This window comes from Carcharhinus amblyrhynchos, chromosome 2 (genome assembly GCF_965287045.1).
Source record: "Carcharhinus amblyrhynchos chromosome 2, sCarAmb.v2.hapA, whole genome shotgun sequence".
In the NCBI taxonomy this organism is placed as follows: Eukaryota; Metazoa; Chordata; class Chondrichthyes; order Carcharhiniformes; family Carcharhinidae; genus Carcharhinus; species Carcharhinus amblyrhynchos.
In genome coordinates this window covers 94,620,495-94,635,805 of record NC_137325.1, presented here as the reverse complement: position 1 = coordinate 94,635,805, position 15,311 = coordinate 94,620,495, and positions in this window count along the sequence as shown.

The following is a 15,311-nucleotide window of genomic DNA, read 5'->3' as shown; positions in this document are numbered from 1 at the left end:
AAAAATTAAAAAAATAAACTTTAGTGAGCTCAGACAATCGTGTCCTAGGTTCACAAAATAGTTGCTGAGCAGCTTCTGCATATTGTAATTAGCCTTGTGCTGCTCCCTGGTGCGAGGCTGATTACATCCAAAACAATGGATGTAGGAAAAGTCCTGTTCTTTTCCCTCCTGCTGACATTTCCTGAACAATGCCACTACTCAAGCAATGCAGCAGGCCAGGAAAATTGGACCCAATGTTTTTAAATCAAGGCACTGACACAAACTGCATTGAGAAACTGATTGTAAAAGAAACTGTTTTTTTAGGATGGAATTAAAAGACTCTGGCAAACATCAGAATGAGTAAAATTAAAGCAAAAGAGATGAAAATTTAGATTGGGACAATTACCAGCTTTATTTTTTTACTAGTGTCACAAGTAGGTTTACGTTAACACTGCAATGTGAAAATTCCCTAGGCACCACAGTCCGCCGTCTGTTTGGGTACGCTGAGGGAGAATTTAGCATGGCCAATGCACCTAACCAGCAGAGCTTTCGGACTGTGGGAGAAACCAGAGCACTGGGAGGAAACTCACGCAGACATGGGAAGAAGGAGTAAACTCCACACAGACAGTGACCCAAGCTGGGAATCGAACCCGGGTTCCTGGTTCCTGTGAAGCAGCAATGCTAACCACTGTGCCAGTGAATAATACTCATGAGGAACTATCCACAAGTTGGATATAAGTAGAGCAATCTGGAGGATCTTTTACATCCACAAACAATCTGTTAGTTGAAACATGTGTACTTACCACAAGCCAATAATTTAGACTTATCCGCTCTTTAGTAAAAGAATGTCATCGAGTGAGTGAATCTGTAGGTGGGGAATACTTACAGATAGATAGCAATCTAGGTTCACATTTTAGATCATACGACATAGGAGCAGAAATAGGCTATTCGGCCCACTGATTCTGCTCCACCATTCAATGAGATCATGGCTGATCTGATATAATCTTCAACTCTACTTTCTTGCCTTATCCCCATAACCCTTGATTCCCTGGCTGATAAAAATTTGGCCATCTCAGCCTTGAATATACTTAAAGACTCAGGCCAGGATTTTACTGGCTCACCTCACCCATTGACGGGCAGAGCGAGCTGGTAAAATTGTACTAGAGTCGAGAGATTAGGATCACGTTGATTTCTCGGCTTGAGCAATTTTTCAATATGCCGATTTCTGGCACAGTTGGCCTCTCGCCAGAAATGGATAAGAGGCTGAACGATTTATTCAAATTCATTTAAATGTAATTTACATCTATTTAGTGAGCCCGGTGCAGAATCATCTGTGCTCGCTTGTCTTTATGACCTCATTGGGAGAGGTTTTCGCTTGCGAGGAAAACACTTGCTCCCCATGAATAGGGAATAATCGTGTTGGCTGTACGAGTGGAATTGGAGGCCATTGAGACTGCCTGAGGAAGGCTGAGGGCAAGAGGGGGTAGCCATTGAGCAGTGCCAGCCTGGCAGTGCCACCCTGGCACATTGGCACTGCCAGCCTGGGACCCTAGGCAGTTCTCAGGTAGGGCCTATGGGGGCATGAGCAGGGCCTATGGGGCAGGGCCTGAAGTGCTGGAGCAGGTGGGGGCGGGACCTGAAGGTAGCAGGACCTGAAGGTGCCACTCTGCCTGTGATCAGACCAGCGTGGGGGGGAGTGCCTGCTGCCACTCTGCAGGTGATTGGATCGGGGCATGGGAAGGGGACTACTGCCACTCTGCAGGTGATCGAACTGGGGAGGTGGGGAGGCATGATCAACTTGGGTGTTGGGGGGATAGGGTAGCATGGCTACATGCCCTTGTGGTGTGGGGCTTGAAATCGGTCACGAGCCCTTGGTGGGGTTAGGGAGAAGAATTTGTGAGGCTACATGTATCTGCAGGGACCTGACAGCTCTCTGTCTGTCTGTCAGATCTCTGCTGTTGAAGTTGTGCATGTGCAGAATCAGAGGTATGCACATGCGCAATAGTTCCCTCTGCAGGCTGGCTAGCAAATTAAACCTGGCCCAGTGCCTGCAGCAGCTACAAATGGTCTAGCCCATATTTTCAATGTCTAAGTACCTAACATTAGGCATGAAAGCTCACCCAAAAAACAGACCAAGAACTCTCCCATTTTCATGCTTGCTGGACACTTAGAATCATTCTCATAAAACTCCATTTTAGTCTGTACAGCTCTCTGTGATAAAGAATTCCACAGACTAACCTACCTTCTGAGAGAAGGGACCCTTCCTCACCTCTGTTTTAACAGGGCAACCCCATATTCTGAGATCATGCTCTCGGATCCCAGAGTTTCTCACAAGAAGAAACATTCTCTCAACATGTATGCTGTCAAGCCCCCGAGACTCCTCTACATTTCAATAAGGTTGACAATCAGTTTTCTAAATACCAATGAATACAGACACAACCAACTCTCCTCATAAGAAAATCCCTCCATACCTGGAATCAACTTAGTGAACCTTCTCTGGATTGCCTCCAATACCAGTATATCTTTCCTTAGATAAGGGGACCCAAACTTTTCAGTGTTCCATGTGTGGAATTTTCTTTCACCCAGTTGCAATATTTGTTGGGAATAGTGCTGAAAAGGTTATGTACATGCCCAGTCAATGGGCTGACACCAGTGTAATAATTGTGACATTGCGATCTTCTGTGATGAACTTGCCTGGGCTACAGATGAATAAAATTGGATCTCGTGAGGCTAGAAAGGGATTGAGAATAGAATATCAATGAATTTGTTTTGGTAATATAGTAACACTGACATACACACTGGCTGTTAAGTATTTGCTGAGTCAGCAGGGCAGAATATAAGAATCCCTTCTGTCAGTAAAGATGTTGAATCATTAAACTAACCGAAGCAAAGTAAAGGACAACACGGGATGGTGAATTGTTGCACAAGCAGGGACTTATGTCTTTGAAGTACAACATCTGCTTAATCCTGTTGAAATTGGAGTTTGGGTCATAGAAAGAGAAAGAAAACAGGGAAATCCTACTGAGAGCCAAAAATTGGCTAATGATTACTCGAACATCCAGATAACTATGCAACTATATTTCATCCTCAAATTGGGAGGGAGTTGTATGTCAGCCTTGATGTTTAGGTTTTGGTTTAACTTGACCATTTTTATACAGTGACCATTGCATAATAACTAACAAGGCCAAGGAAGCCATTTGGTACCATTGTTCAACTGATTCCCTTAAAAATTGCAATTCTACAAAGAGGGATAGTGAAGTATAACTGCCATGAAGTTTTCACTCACGTTAAAAAGTTAAAAGTGGGGGGGGGGGGTTTTACCTTTTTTGTTGTTTATTATAGTACAAGTTCCATACTCAATAACGTTTAGTCACATTGACTAGTCATTTTTTGTTTGTCTTTAACAGTAAAAATCTCAAAAATTCAATTCCTTTAAGTCAGCCACCAGCAATTTGGTTATCTTTTTAAAAGCCATTGGTCTCCAGAGGGTCATAACAAGTCAGTGCATGGTTACGCTATTTGTAATTTGTAACACCAGGGCAATTAGGGATGGGCAATAAATGCTGGCCAAGCCAGGCTGCGACAAAATGAATTTAATTAATAGATAAATAAATAAATTGCAGGATGAGTGGGGGGTGGGATATGAGAAGGTGGATTTGGTAGGAATATAATCGTCACCCTCGATGGCTTCAGCTATGTCACTGACAGTAGCATTAGTCGCGGTCATACCCATGCTAGCAAGTATCTTTGTGTACACACTCTGGCTTGTTATATCACTCTAAAGTCTTCCTAATCTGGGCGGGATTTTTCAGCTGTGTAAACCCCAAGGCTGGAAATTCCCTCCTGAAGTCAATGGACCTTTTAAATGGTGTGCTGAACTTTCTGTCCCGCGCACTACAATTCCTGCTGCCTCCCATGAGAGCTCCACATCTCACTCCTTGAAGGGGGTTAGGAGATGCGGCTCAGATCTCTACCACAAGCCCTCTCTTGCTCCCTTCAAATACATGCTATCTTACCCTGCATCACAGAAGGGGGTGATTGAAAGTCTGATGGCTACAAAGCTATAGGGGTGTCAGGATGGGTAGGGGGCAGTTGGCATCTGTTGGCACTGTGTCTTGGCAGGCTGGGGTTGTGACAGGGCTACCACAGGGGCTTAAGGATGATGCTGGGGTGGGGGGAGGAGATGCTGAATGGAGGGGTGGGGGGCGAGGGGAGGAAACAAGATGGGATGGAAACTCACTCTTACCCTTAAGATTGTTCATTTTCTTGTGGCACTGGCCACAGAGTCTCTGTGTCAGTGTGCGGGCATTGACTGCCACTCCCACCGCATCCCAGGCCACATTGCTATCCCGACTCCTGGGTCCTCCGCCCTCTCGAAGGTACAAGATGGTCCACCTCTTCTCCATGGGGTCCTAACTCTCTTTTGGTGAACTGTATAAGAACATAAGAACATAAGAAATAGGAGCAGGAGTAGGAGTAGGAGTAAGGAGAGATTGACTTGATATTTGAGGAAAGCTTGATCTCGTTAGGATTGTTTTTGCTGGAATTCAGATGAAGGAGGGGGGACTTCAGAGACTTATAAAATTCTAACAGATCTAGACAGGATAGATGCACAGAGGATGTTCCCGATGGTATGGGAGTCCAGAACCAGGAGTCACAGTCTGAGGATTCAGAGTAAACCATTAGGACAGAGGTGAGGAGACATTTCTTCACCCAAAGAGTTCATTTCCACAGGAAGTAGTTGGTGCCAAGACATCAAAAGTACTCAAGAGGCAGCTGGATACAGCATTTGGGGCAAATGGGATCAAAGGTTATGGGGAAAAAGCAGGATTAAGCTACTGAGTTGGATGACCAGCCAGGATCGTAATGAATGGTGGAGCAGGTTCGAAAGGCCAAATGGCCTCCTCCTGCTCCTATCTTCTTTGTTTCTATGTTTCTATGTAGGAGTGCTCTGTGTGATGCCATCTTCCTGGTGTAACTGACTATGGGTGGATGATTAGTGTTTCAATGCCACTCTCTTTGTTTAACAGTGCACAGCTGTGGCCACTGGGGGCAGGTTATGCGCCTGGAGCCTCCATGATGGCATATTCCAGGTGACAGCTCTTTAGTGTATGGAGTGTTGAAACATCTTGATGCCGAGTGCACCTGAGACTGACATCAAACACGCCAACATTCTCGCCATTGTGACACCCATTGGGAAAATTCTGCCCATTATCTCTAATTATTGACCAACTAGCTTCTCTATCAAAATCTCATGTGATCCTGAAAACCTTATTATACCACATTTGGGCCTTTTCTGTTCCAAGGAGGAGATTTCCAACCTTTACAGCCTTTCCTCAGAGCTGAACTAAACCACCCTGGTAACATTGTAGTGAACTTTCTTCATTTTATTATTATTGTCACAGCAGGAAAACTGTGAAAATCCCCTAGTTGTCACACTCAATCTCCTGCTCGGGTACACCAAGGGAGAATATGCCATGGCTAATGCACCTAACCAGCACGTCTTTCAGACTGTGGGAGGGAACTGGAGCACACAGAGGAAACCCATGCAGACATGGGGAGAACATGCAAACTCCACACAGTGACCCAAACCAGAAATTGGACCAAGTTCCCTGGTGCTGTGAGGCAGCAGTGCTAACCACTGTGCGCTGTGCTGCCCTCATGTCCTCCCTGTACCCTTTACATTTTTACTGAAGATAATACCAAGAATTATTTACAACTCTTCTGCTAAGGCCTGACTCATGATTCATTACTTCTTAGCACAATTTCTTTGCTTCTAAATTTTGCTGTATTCCTTTATTTATAGATCGAAGAAACCCTTGCTTAATTATCTCATCAATTTGCCCTGTCATCTCTAAGGATTTGTATGTATGGACACTGAGGTCTCTTTGCTTATCTACACTTTCAGGGCAGCACAGTGGCACAGCGGTTAGTACTGCTGCTGCCTTACAGTGTCAGACACGTGGGTTTGATTCCCACTTGAGTCACTGCCTGTGTGGAGTTCTCCCCATGTCTGCGTGTGTTTCTACTGGGTGCTCTGGTTTTCTCCCACAGTCTAAAAACGTGCAGGTTAGGCTGATTGGCGAGGCTAAATTGCCCGTTAATGTCAGGGAGATTAGCAAGGTAAACGCATTGGATTACGGGGATAGGTTTTAGGTGGGATTGTTGTAGATGTCGGTTTGATGAGCTGAATGGTCTCCTATGAAAATCATGCCAATTAGAGTAGAGTGTCTTACCTTATTAGTCATTTTCATTACTTCATATCCCTCCACATTGAACTTCATGAGCTATGTTCTTGCCCATTTCACCATCCTGTTTGTGTTATCATGTAACTATTGCCCTTATGCTTTGCCACATTCCAAATGTTATATGGCTTCTTGTTACCCCTCTTCTAATTTGTTTACAAAAATTAAAATGAGTAATGGACATCAAATGGGGGGAACACCAATGCAAGACACCTTACGGTAAGAAAAATATCCATTCATTGTGGATTCATCAGCTAATCCTATACTGATTGTTTCTGTACCACCACCTTGCCTTTAATTCCATGGGTTTCCATCTTATTAATAAGCTTCATTTGGCACTTTATTGAATGCCTTCACAAAGTCCATATATCCAACACCTACCACACTATTGATCTTCTCTGTTACCTCATCATTCACTGTTGTAACATAAGAAACACGGCAACTAATTTGCACTCAACAAGATCCATCAAACAGCGATGACTGACATTTCATCAACAGTGTCCTTACATCATAAACTGTTTACTCTGAATGGTTGCAGTGAGATTAATTTGCATTAATGGTCAAACCCAGCATTTTTAAAATAATACGCAAAAGTAACCTTTGCAAAATAGTAATCTCTTTTTATCCTGGCAAGTCTAACATTTCAAATTGTGCAGCAATTTATGGAAAATCGGAACTCTTAGCTTCTTTGCTATAAATTGCTGGGTTTTTAAACACACTGGTAAAGTTAGCTTGAAATTGCAATTATTTTTACAGAGATTCTGGGCCATCTGTTGTCACAAGAAGAAAAGAGATAGAAGCAGGAGTAGGCCACCAGGCTCTTCAAGCCTGCTCGCTATTCAATACGATTATGTAAAGGCAGAGTCAGTAAAAGCAGTGTCAGTAATCCTAGTACGAGACAGGTCAGGCAAAAGCAGGACAGAGAGCAAGGGAAGTCCTGATTAAACTGCATTTATTTCAATGCAAGATGCTTAATGGGCAAGGCAGATGAACTCAGAGCACGGATAGGTACACGGAACTGGGATATTATAGCAATTACTGAAACATGGCTAAGGGAGGACAGGAGTGGCAGCTCAATGTTCCAGGGTACAGATGCTATAGGAAAGATAGAACAGGAGGTAAGAGAAGAGGGGGAGTTGCACTTTTGATTAGGGAAAACTTCACAGCATTACTGAGAGTGGATACATCTAAGGGTTCGACCATTGAGTCTATATGGGTAGAACTGAGTAATAAGAAGAGGGAAATCACCTTGATAGGGTTGTACAACAGGCCCCCAAATAATCAGTGTGAAATTGAGGAGCAAATATTTAAGATTACAGATAGCTCCAAGAAAAACAGGGTGGTAATAGTCAGAGATTTTAATTTTCCCAACATTGACTATGACAGCCATAGCATTAAAGGTTTGGATAGAGAGAAATTTGTTGAGGGTATTCAGAAGGAATTTTTCATTCAGTATGTGGATGGCCCGACAAAAGGGGAGGCAAAACTTGACCTTCTCTTGGGAAAAAAGGAAGGGCAGGTGAAGTGTTAGTGAAGGATCACTATGGGATCAGTGACCATAATTCTGTTGGTTTTAAGATAGCTATGGAGAATGATAGGTCTGGCTCAAAAGTTAAAATTCTAAATTGGGGCAAGGCCAATTTTGATGGTATCAGGCAGGAACTTTCAAAAGTTAATTGGGGCAGTCTGTGGGAAGGCAAAGGAACGTCTGGTAAGTGATACACTTTCAAAAGTGTGTTAACCAGAATTCAGGGTAAACACACTCCTCTTAGAAAGAAGGGCAAGGCTGGCAGAAGTCGGGAACTCTGGATGACTCGGGATATTGAGGCCCTGGTCAAGAAGAAGAAAGAGGAACATGACATGCATAGGCAGCTGGGATCAAGTGAAACCCTTGAATTATGAGAAAAATCAGAAGGGCAAAAAAGAGACACGCGGTTGTTTTGGCAGATAAGGCAAAGGAGAATCCAAAGAGCTCCTACAAATACATAAAGGGCAAAAGAGTAACAAGGGAGAGAGTAGGGCCTCTTAAGGATCAACAAGGTCGTCTGTGTGCAGATTCACAAGAAATGGGTGAGATCGTAAATTAATATTTCTCATCAGTATTTACTGTTGAGAAAAGCAAGGGTGTTAGGGAACTTGGGGAAATAAATAGTAATGTCTGGAGGAGTGTACATATTACAGAGCAGGGAGTGCTGGAAATCTTAAAGCGCATCAAGGTAGATAAATCCCCAAGACCTGATGAAGTGTATCCCAGGACTTTGTGGGAGGCTAGGGAGGAAATTGTGGGTCCCCTAGCCAAGATATTTGAATCATCAATTGTCATGGGTGAGGTGCTTGAAGATTGAAGAGTGACAAATGTTGTGTCCTTGTTTAGAAAGGGCTGCAAGGAAAAGCCTGGGAACTACAGACCAGTGAGCCTCACATCTATGATGAGTAAATTGTTGGAAGGTATTTTGACAGACAGAATCTACAGGCACTTAAAGATGTAAGGACTGATTAGGAACAGTAAGCATGGCTTTGTGAGTGGAAAATCATGTGTCATAAACTTAATTGCATTTTTTGAAGGGATAACCAAGATGGTAGATGAGGGCAGTGCAGTTGATGTTGTCTACATGGACTTTAGCAAGCCTTTGACAAGGTACCGCATGGTAGGTTGTTGCATAAAGTTAAATCTTATGGGATCCAGAGTGAGGTATCTAAATGAATACAAAATTGGCTTAGAAGGTGGTTGTAGAGAGTTGCTTTTCAAACTGGAGGCCTGTGACCAGCAGTGTGCCTTAGGGATCAGTGCTGGGCCCAGTGTTATTTGTCATTTATATTCATGATTTGGATGAGCATATAGGGGGCATTGTTAGTAAGTTTGCAGATGACACCAAGATTGGTGGCATAGTGGACAGTGAAGAAAGTTATCTCCAGTTGCAACAGGATCTTGATCAATTGGGCCAGTGGGCTGACAAATGGCAAATGGAGTTTAATTTAGACAAATGCGAGGTGATGCATTTTGGTAGATTGAACCAGGGCAGGACTTACTCGGTTAATGTTAGGGCACTGGGGAGAGTTACAGAACAAAGAGAACTAGGGATACATGTTCATAGTTCCTTGAAAGTGGAGTCACAGATGGTGAAGAAGGCATTCGGCATGCTTGGTTTCATCGGTCAGAACATTGAATACAAGAGTTGGGATGTCTTGTTGAAGTTGTACAAGACATTGGTAAGGCCACAATTGGAATACTGTGTGAAATTCTGGTCACCCTATTAAACAAAGGATATTATTAAACTAGAAAGATGCAGAAAAGATTTATTAGGATGCTCCTGGGACTTGATGGATTGAGTTATAAGGAAAAGCTGAACAGATTGGGATTTTTTTCTCTGGAGTTAAGAGGCAGAGGGGTGACCTCATAGAGGTCAATAAAATAATGAGGGGCATAGACAAAATAGGCGTTCAATATCTTTTCCCAAAGGTAGGGGAGTCTAAAACCAGAGGGCATAGGTTTAAGGTCAGAGGGGAGAGATACAGAAGTGTCCAGAGGGGCATTTTTTTCACACAGGTGGTGGTGAGTGTCTGAAACAAGCTGCCAGAGGTAGTAGTAGAGGCGGATACAATTTTATCTTTTAAAAAGCATTTAGATAGTTACACAGGTACGATGGGTATAGAGGGATATGGGCCAAATGCGGGCAATTGGAATTAGCTTAGGGGTTTTAAAACAAAAGTTGGACTGAAGAGCCAGTTTCCATGCTGTAAACCTCTATGATGCTATGACTCATTGGCAAATTTGGAAATCTTACATTCAGTTCCTTTTGCCAAGTCATTAATGTAAATAGTGAATAACCGTGGGTCAAGAACATCCCTGCAGTTCTCCATTCCACTCTGAAAAGGACCCATTTATTCCAACTCTCTGTTTTGAATCTGACAGCCAGTTTTCAATCCATGCTGATACACTTCCTCCAATTCCATTGACTTTTACTTTGCGTACCAGCCTTTTATGTAGCACTTTGTCAAATGCCTTTTGGAAACTAAATACACTACGTCTGTTCTGTCTGTTATATCCTCAAAGAATTCAAACAAATTTGTAAAACATGATCTATCTTTCATCAAACCATGATGACTAGAACCATAGAACCCCTACACTGCAGAAGGAAGCCATGAGCCTGCATTGACAACAATCCCACCCAGGCCCTATCCCTATAACCCCATATATTTTCCCTGCTAATACCCCTGACACTAAGGGGCAGTTTAGCATGGCCAATTGAGCTAACCAGCACATCGTTGAACTCTGGGAGAAAACTGGAGCATCCAGACAAAACCCCCGCAGACAGAGGGAGAATGTACAATCTCCACACAGACTATCACCTGTGGCCAGAATTGAACCCAGGTCCCAGGCACTGTGAGAGAGCAGTGCGAATCACCATTTGACTAGATTTGATTATGTTTAGCTTTCCTAAATGATTAGCTATTTCCATTTTGATTATTGACTCTAGCATCTTGCCAATAATAGATGTTAAACTAACTGGCCAATATTTCCCTGCCTTCTGCCTTTTCCTCTTTTTGAACAAGGATGTCACATTGGCTGTTTTCCAATCTGCTGGTACCCTCCTGGAATTTAGTGAGTTACGAAAAATTTCAACCAATGGATCTACTATCTTTGCAGCCACTTCGAATAATACTCTAGCATGCACTTCATTGAGTCCTGGTGACTTTCTTGGGTTTCGCCAGTTGAGTTTCTCTACTATTCTATTCCTTAACACCAGGTTAAAGTTCAACATGTTTACTTGGAATCATGTGCTTTCAGAGCACTGCTGTTTCATCACCTGATGATAATGATGATGATGATGATGAAGGAGCAGTGCTGCGAAAGCTTGTGATTCTGAATAAACCTGTTGGACTTTAATCTGGTGTTGTGAGACTTCTTATTTTGTAAACCCCATTCCAACACCGGCATCTCCACATCATCACTCTATCACTTGAGATTGAGATGTTTCTAAGTTCTACCATGTTATTTGAAATCAGTCATTTGATTACCTAGAGATCTTTGCAATGTCTTCCATGGTGAAGACTGATGCAAAAAATGTATTTAGCATATTCATTATTTTTTTGCTTGCTGTTATTGATTCACCTGCCTCATTCAGTAGAGATCCTACATTTACTATAGCCTTTTCTGATTTATGTATCCATTTAAATTCTTACTATTTGTTTTAATGCTGCATGTAACTTTTCTCTCAAAATTAAACTTCTCCCTTCTTATGAACTCTTTACCCTTTTTTTGCTGGATCCTGAAAACTTCTCAGGCATCTGTTCTACCACTATCCCTTGCCACTTTACATATCCTGCTTTTGTGTAGTTGATAATGTGTCCATCTTTTAGACAAAAGGCTTGGATTTAAGCCTCTCTAAAACTAGCAATTAAGTGCAGTATTGAAGATGTGTTGGGATGCTGGCTTTGAGTGAAATCTTGGGATTTGGAAGGTAGGTCATCGTGTTGAGTGAAGTTCCAAATGCATATTTGGCAGGAAGTATTACAGATGGATTATTCGGGCGGCATGGTGGCACAGTGGTTAGCACTGCTGCCTCACAGCACCAGGGACCCGGGTTCGTTTCCGGCCTTGGGTGACTGTCTGTGTGGACTTTTCGTATTCTCCCTGTATCTGTGTGGGTTTCCTCCAAATGCTCAAGTTTCCTCCCACAGTCCAAAGATGTGCAGGTTAGGTGGATTAGCCATGCTAAATTGCCCCTTGGTGTCAAATAATGTGTAGATTAGATGGATTAGCAATGGTAAGTGTGCATGCCATGGAGATAGGGGTGCGGGACTGGATAGAATGCTGTTTTGGAGAGTCAGTGCAGTCTCAAATGGCGAAATGGCCTCCGTCTGCACTGCAGGGATTCTATGGATAAGACCATAAAGGAATCTCATCCTTCTAGTCAATAAATGGAAGAAAAATCCAACATATTCAGTAATCGACATGTGAACGCACCTGCCAGATGTTCCTGTCTATATTTTGCCCACGCAATACTTAACATCCAAACAAAGATAAACAACTACCAGTGTTGCTGTCTGCTTCAGAGTTCAGGTGATTTGATGACATAATCAATCCCAAGACATTACTTGAAAAGCAAAACAGCTCTCTCAACATCTTGGTTTGCATTCTTTCCTCAGCCAACAATAGCAAAAATGTATTAATAGGTCATTCATCTCAGATATTGCTGGTGAGTCCTTGATTCATGCCTTGTTGTCACATTCACCTCCATTACAATAATGCTTGTAATTCAAGAGTACTAAATTTGTTGTGAAACACTTCAGGCATTCCAGGAGGATGTGACAAGTTTGCTATGGACTAGATGTTCCTGTGATGAAGCATTCATTTTGAGATGGTGCTGAGGCAGTTTAAAAAAATGGGATGAATTGGTTAATCACTACAATCCTGCTCAAACTTGGCCCAATGATTTTATCAGGTCTTGCTGCCAGTCTCCCAAAACCTGTCTCATTAAACATAAAAGAGGGGTAGGTGAATATGGTCAACTTTTCCAAGGTATTTCCCTTAAATTCCACTAAGTCAATTTCCCAGTGAACTGGTACCAGGAATACTTAATACTTTAAATAATATAATTAAACAACAGAGATGATTTTGAATTTTTTGGCAGATGGTTGTTGAAACTTTGACTACATGACAATGGAACCTACAGTTTGAGAATACTTGTGAAAGAAAGCTTCTGTGCTGAGGAAATAGAGAGGAGGTTGAGGAGGTACAAAAACATAATTCAAGGTCCTTAAAGTGAGACGTCACAACAAAGATGGAGATAATCTTTCAACAAAGATCTAAATATTTTGCAACACTTCTTTGGTGCAATAAATATGTGGCATAGATTCTGGACGGTTGTACATACATTGTGGGCTTGATTAACTGAATGACCCTCTGTAGCATTGTGTATTTTTATTCTTATTCTTCTTGTCTGAACCTGGCTGGTTACTGCTACTTTATGCTGAGAAGTCATCACAGCGGAGGACAGCTCTGTTATCACCTGAGTGGCTTGCTGGGACATTTCAGATGGCATTTAAGACTTGCTGTGGATCTGGAGTCACATGTCACTAGGTAAGAATGGCAAATTTCCTTTGCTAAGCAATGGTTTCATGATCATCATTAAATCAGTTTTCATTTATTGAAGTCAAATTTTACCATTTGCCGTGGAGGGATTCAACCCAGTTCTCCAGAGCTATTTCTCTGGATTACTAATCCAATGACAGCACTACTATACCATTGTCTCCCTGCAGTACACACCAACAATGACCATCTCAAACAGGTGAGTATCGACCCATCTCCCTTGACATTCAATGGTATAATCATTGCTCAACCCTCCAGTCACAATATTTACAGCTGATCAGAAACAGAGCTAGACCAGCCATATAAATACACAAACAGGTCAGAGCCTGGGAATTCTACAGGGTGTAACTCATTTCCTGACTCCTCAAAGTCTGTCCATCATTTACAAACAACTGTATTCTCAATTTGCTTGGATGGGTGCAGATTCAACAAAATCAAGGAGCTCCTCACCACCCAGGATAGAGCAGCCCATTTCATTGGCACCTTATTCACCAGCTTAAAACATTTATTCTTTCCACCTGTACAATATCAATAGAATGTACAATATACAAAAATAACTGCAGCAACTCGCCAAGCCTCCTTCAACAGCACCATCCAAATGCATGAACGCTACACCTACAAATACAAAGGCAGCAGTTGCGTAGAAACATCACCACCATCAAAGAACAAAGAACAAAGAAAGTGACAGCACAGGAATAGGCCCTTCAGCCCTCCAAGCCTGCCCCGACCATGCTGCCCATGTGAACTAAAAAATCCCTACCCTTCCAGGAACCACATCCCTCTATTCCCATCCTATTCATATATTTGTCAAGATGCCCTTTAAAACTTACCATCATATCTGTTTCCATACCTGCCCCGGCAGTGAGTTTCAGGGACCCACCACCCTCTGTGTAAAAAACTTGCCTCGTACATCTCCTTTAAACATTGCCGCTTGCACTTTAAACCTATACACTCTCATAATTAATTCTTCCACCGTGGGAAAATGTTTCTAACTATCCACTCTGTCCATGCCCCTCATAATCTTATAAACTTCTGTCAGATCGCCTCTCAGCTTCTGTCGTTCTATTGAGAATAAGCCAAGTTTCTCCAATCTCCTCTCATAGCTAAGGCCCTCCTTTCCTGGCAACATCCTGGTAAATCTTTTCTGCACTCTCTCCAAAGCCTCCACATCCTTTTGGTAGTGCAGTGACCAGAATTGAACACTATATTCCAAGTGTGACCTAACCAAGGTTCTATTAGGGTACAAAATGACTTGGCAGTTTTTAAACTCAATGCCTGATTGATGAAGGCAAGCATGCCGTATGACCTCTTGACTATCATCCCCACCTGCATTTCCACTTTCTGTGATCAGTGTACTTGTACACCCAGATCACTCTGTCTATCAATACTTTTAAGGGTTCTGTAATTTTACATTTGTATTAGACCCTCCAAAATGCATTATCTTACATTTGTCCGGATTAAACTCCATCTACCATCTCCCTGTTCTATATTCTGCTATATCCTCTGATGGTCCTCATTGCTATCCGCAAATCCACCAACCTTCAAGTTCTCCTCCAAACCATACACCATCCTGATTTGGAAATATATCATCATCCCTTACTTTTCACTGGATTAATATCCTGGAACTCCCTTCCTACAGGCATTGTGGTTTATCAACAGCTCATGGACTGCAGTAGTTCAAAAATGCAGCTCACTATCACCTTCCCAAGTGCAATTAGGAATGCGCAATAAATGCTGACGTTTCCAACGATGCCCACACTCCAGAATAACAGATGTACAAAACTGCCTGGCTCTGTCCATGCCACAGTTCACCTGTTGCTAAAACCCTTACCTGTGTTATTATTACTTCTTGACTTGGCTATTCCAATGTACTCTTGGCCATCGAACACTCCATAAAATTGAAGTTATCCAAAATTTTGCTGCCTATAATCTAACTCACATCATTATCATTTCAACCCTGTGCTTGTTGATTTACATTGGCTCCCAGTTAGGCA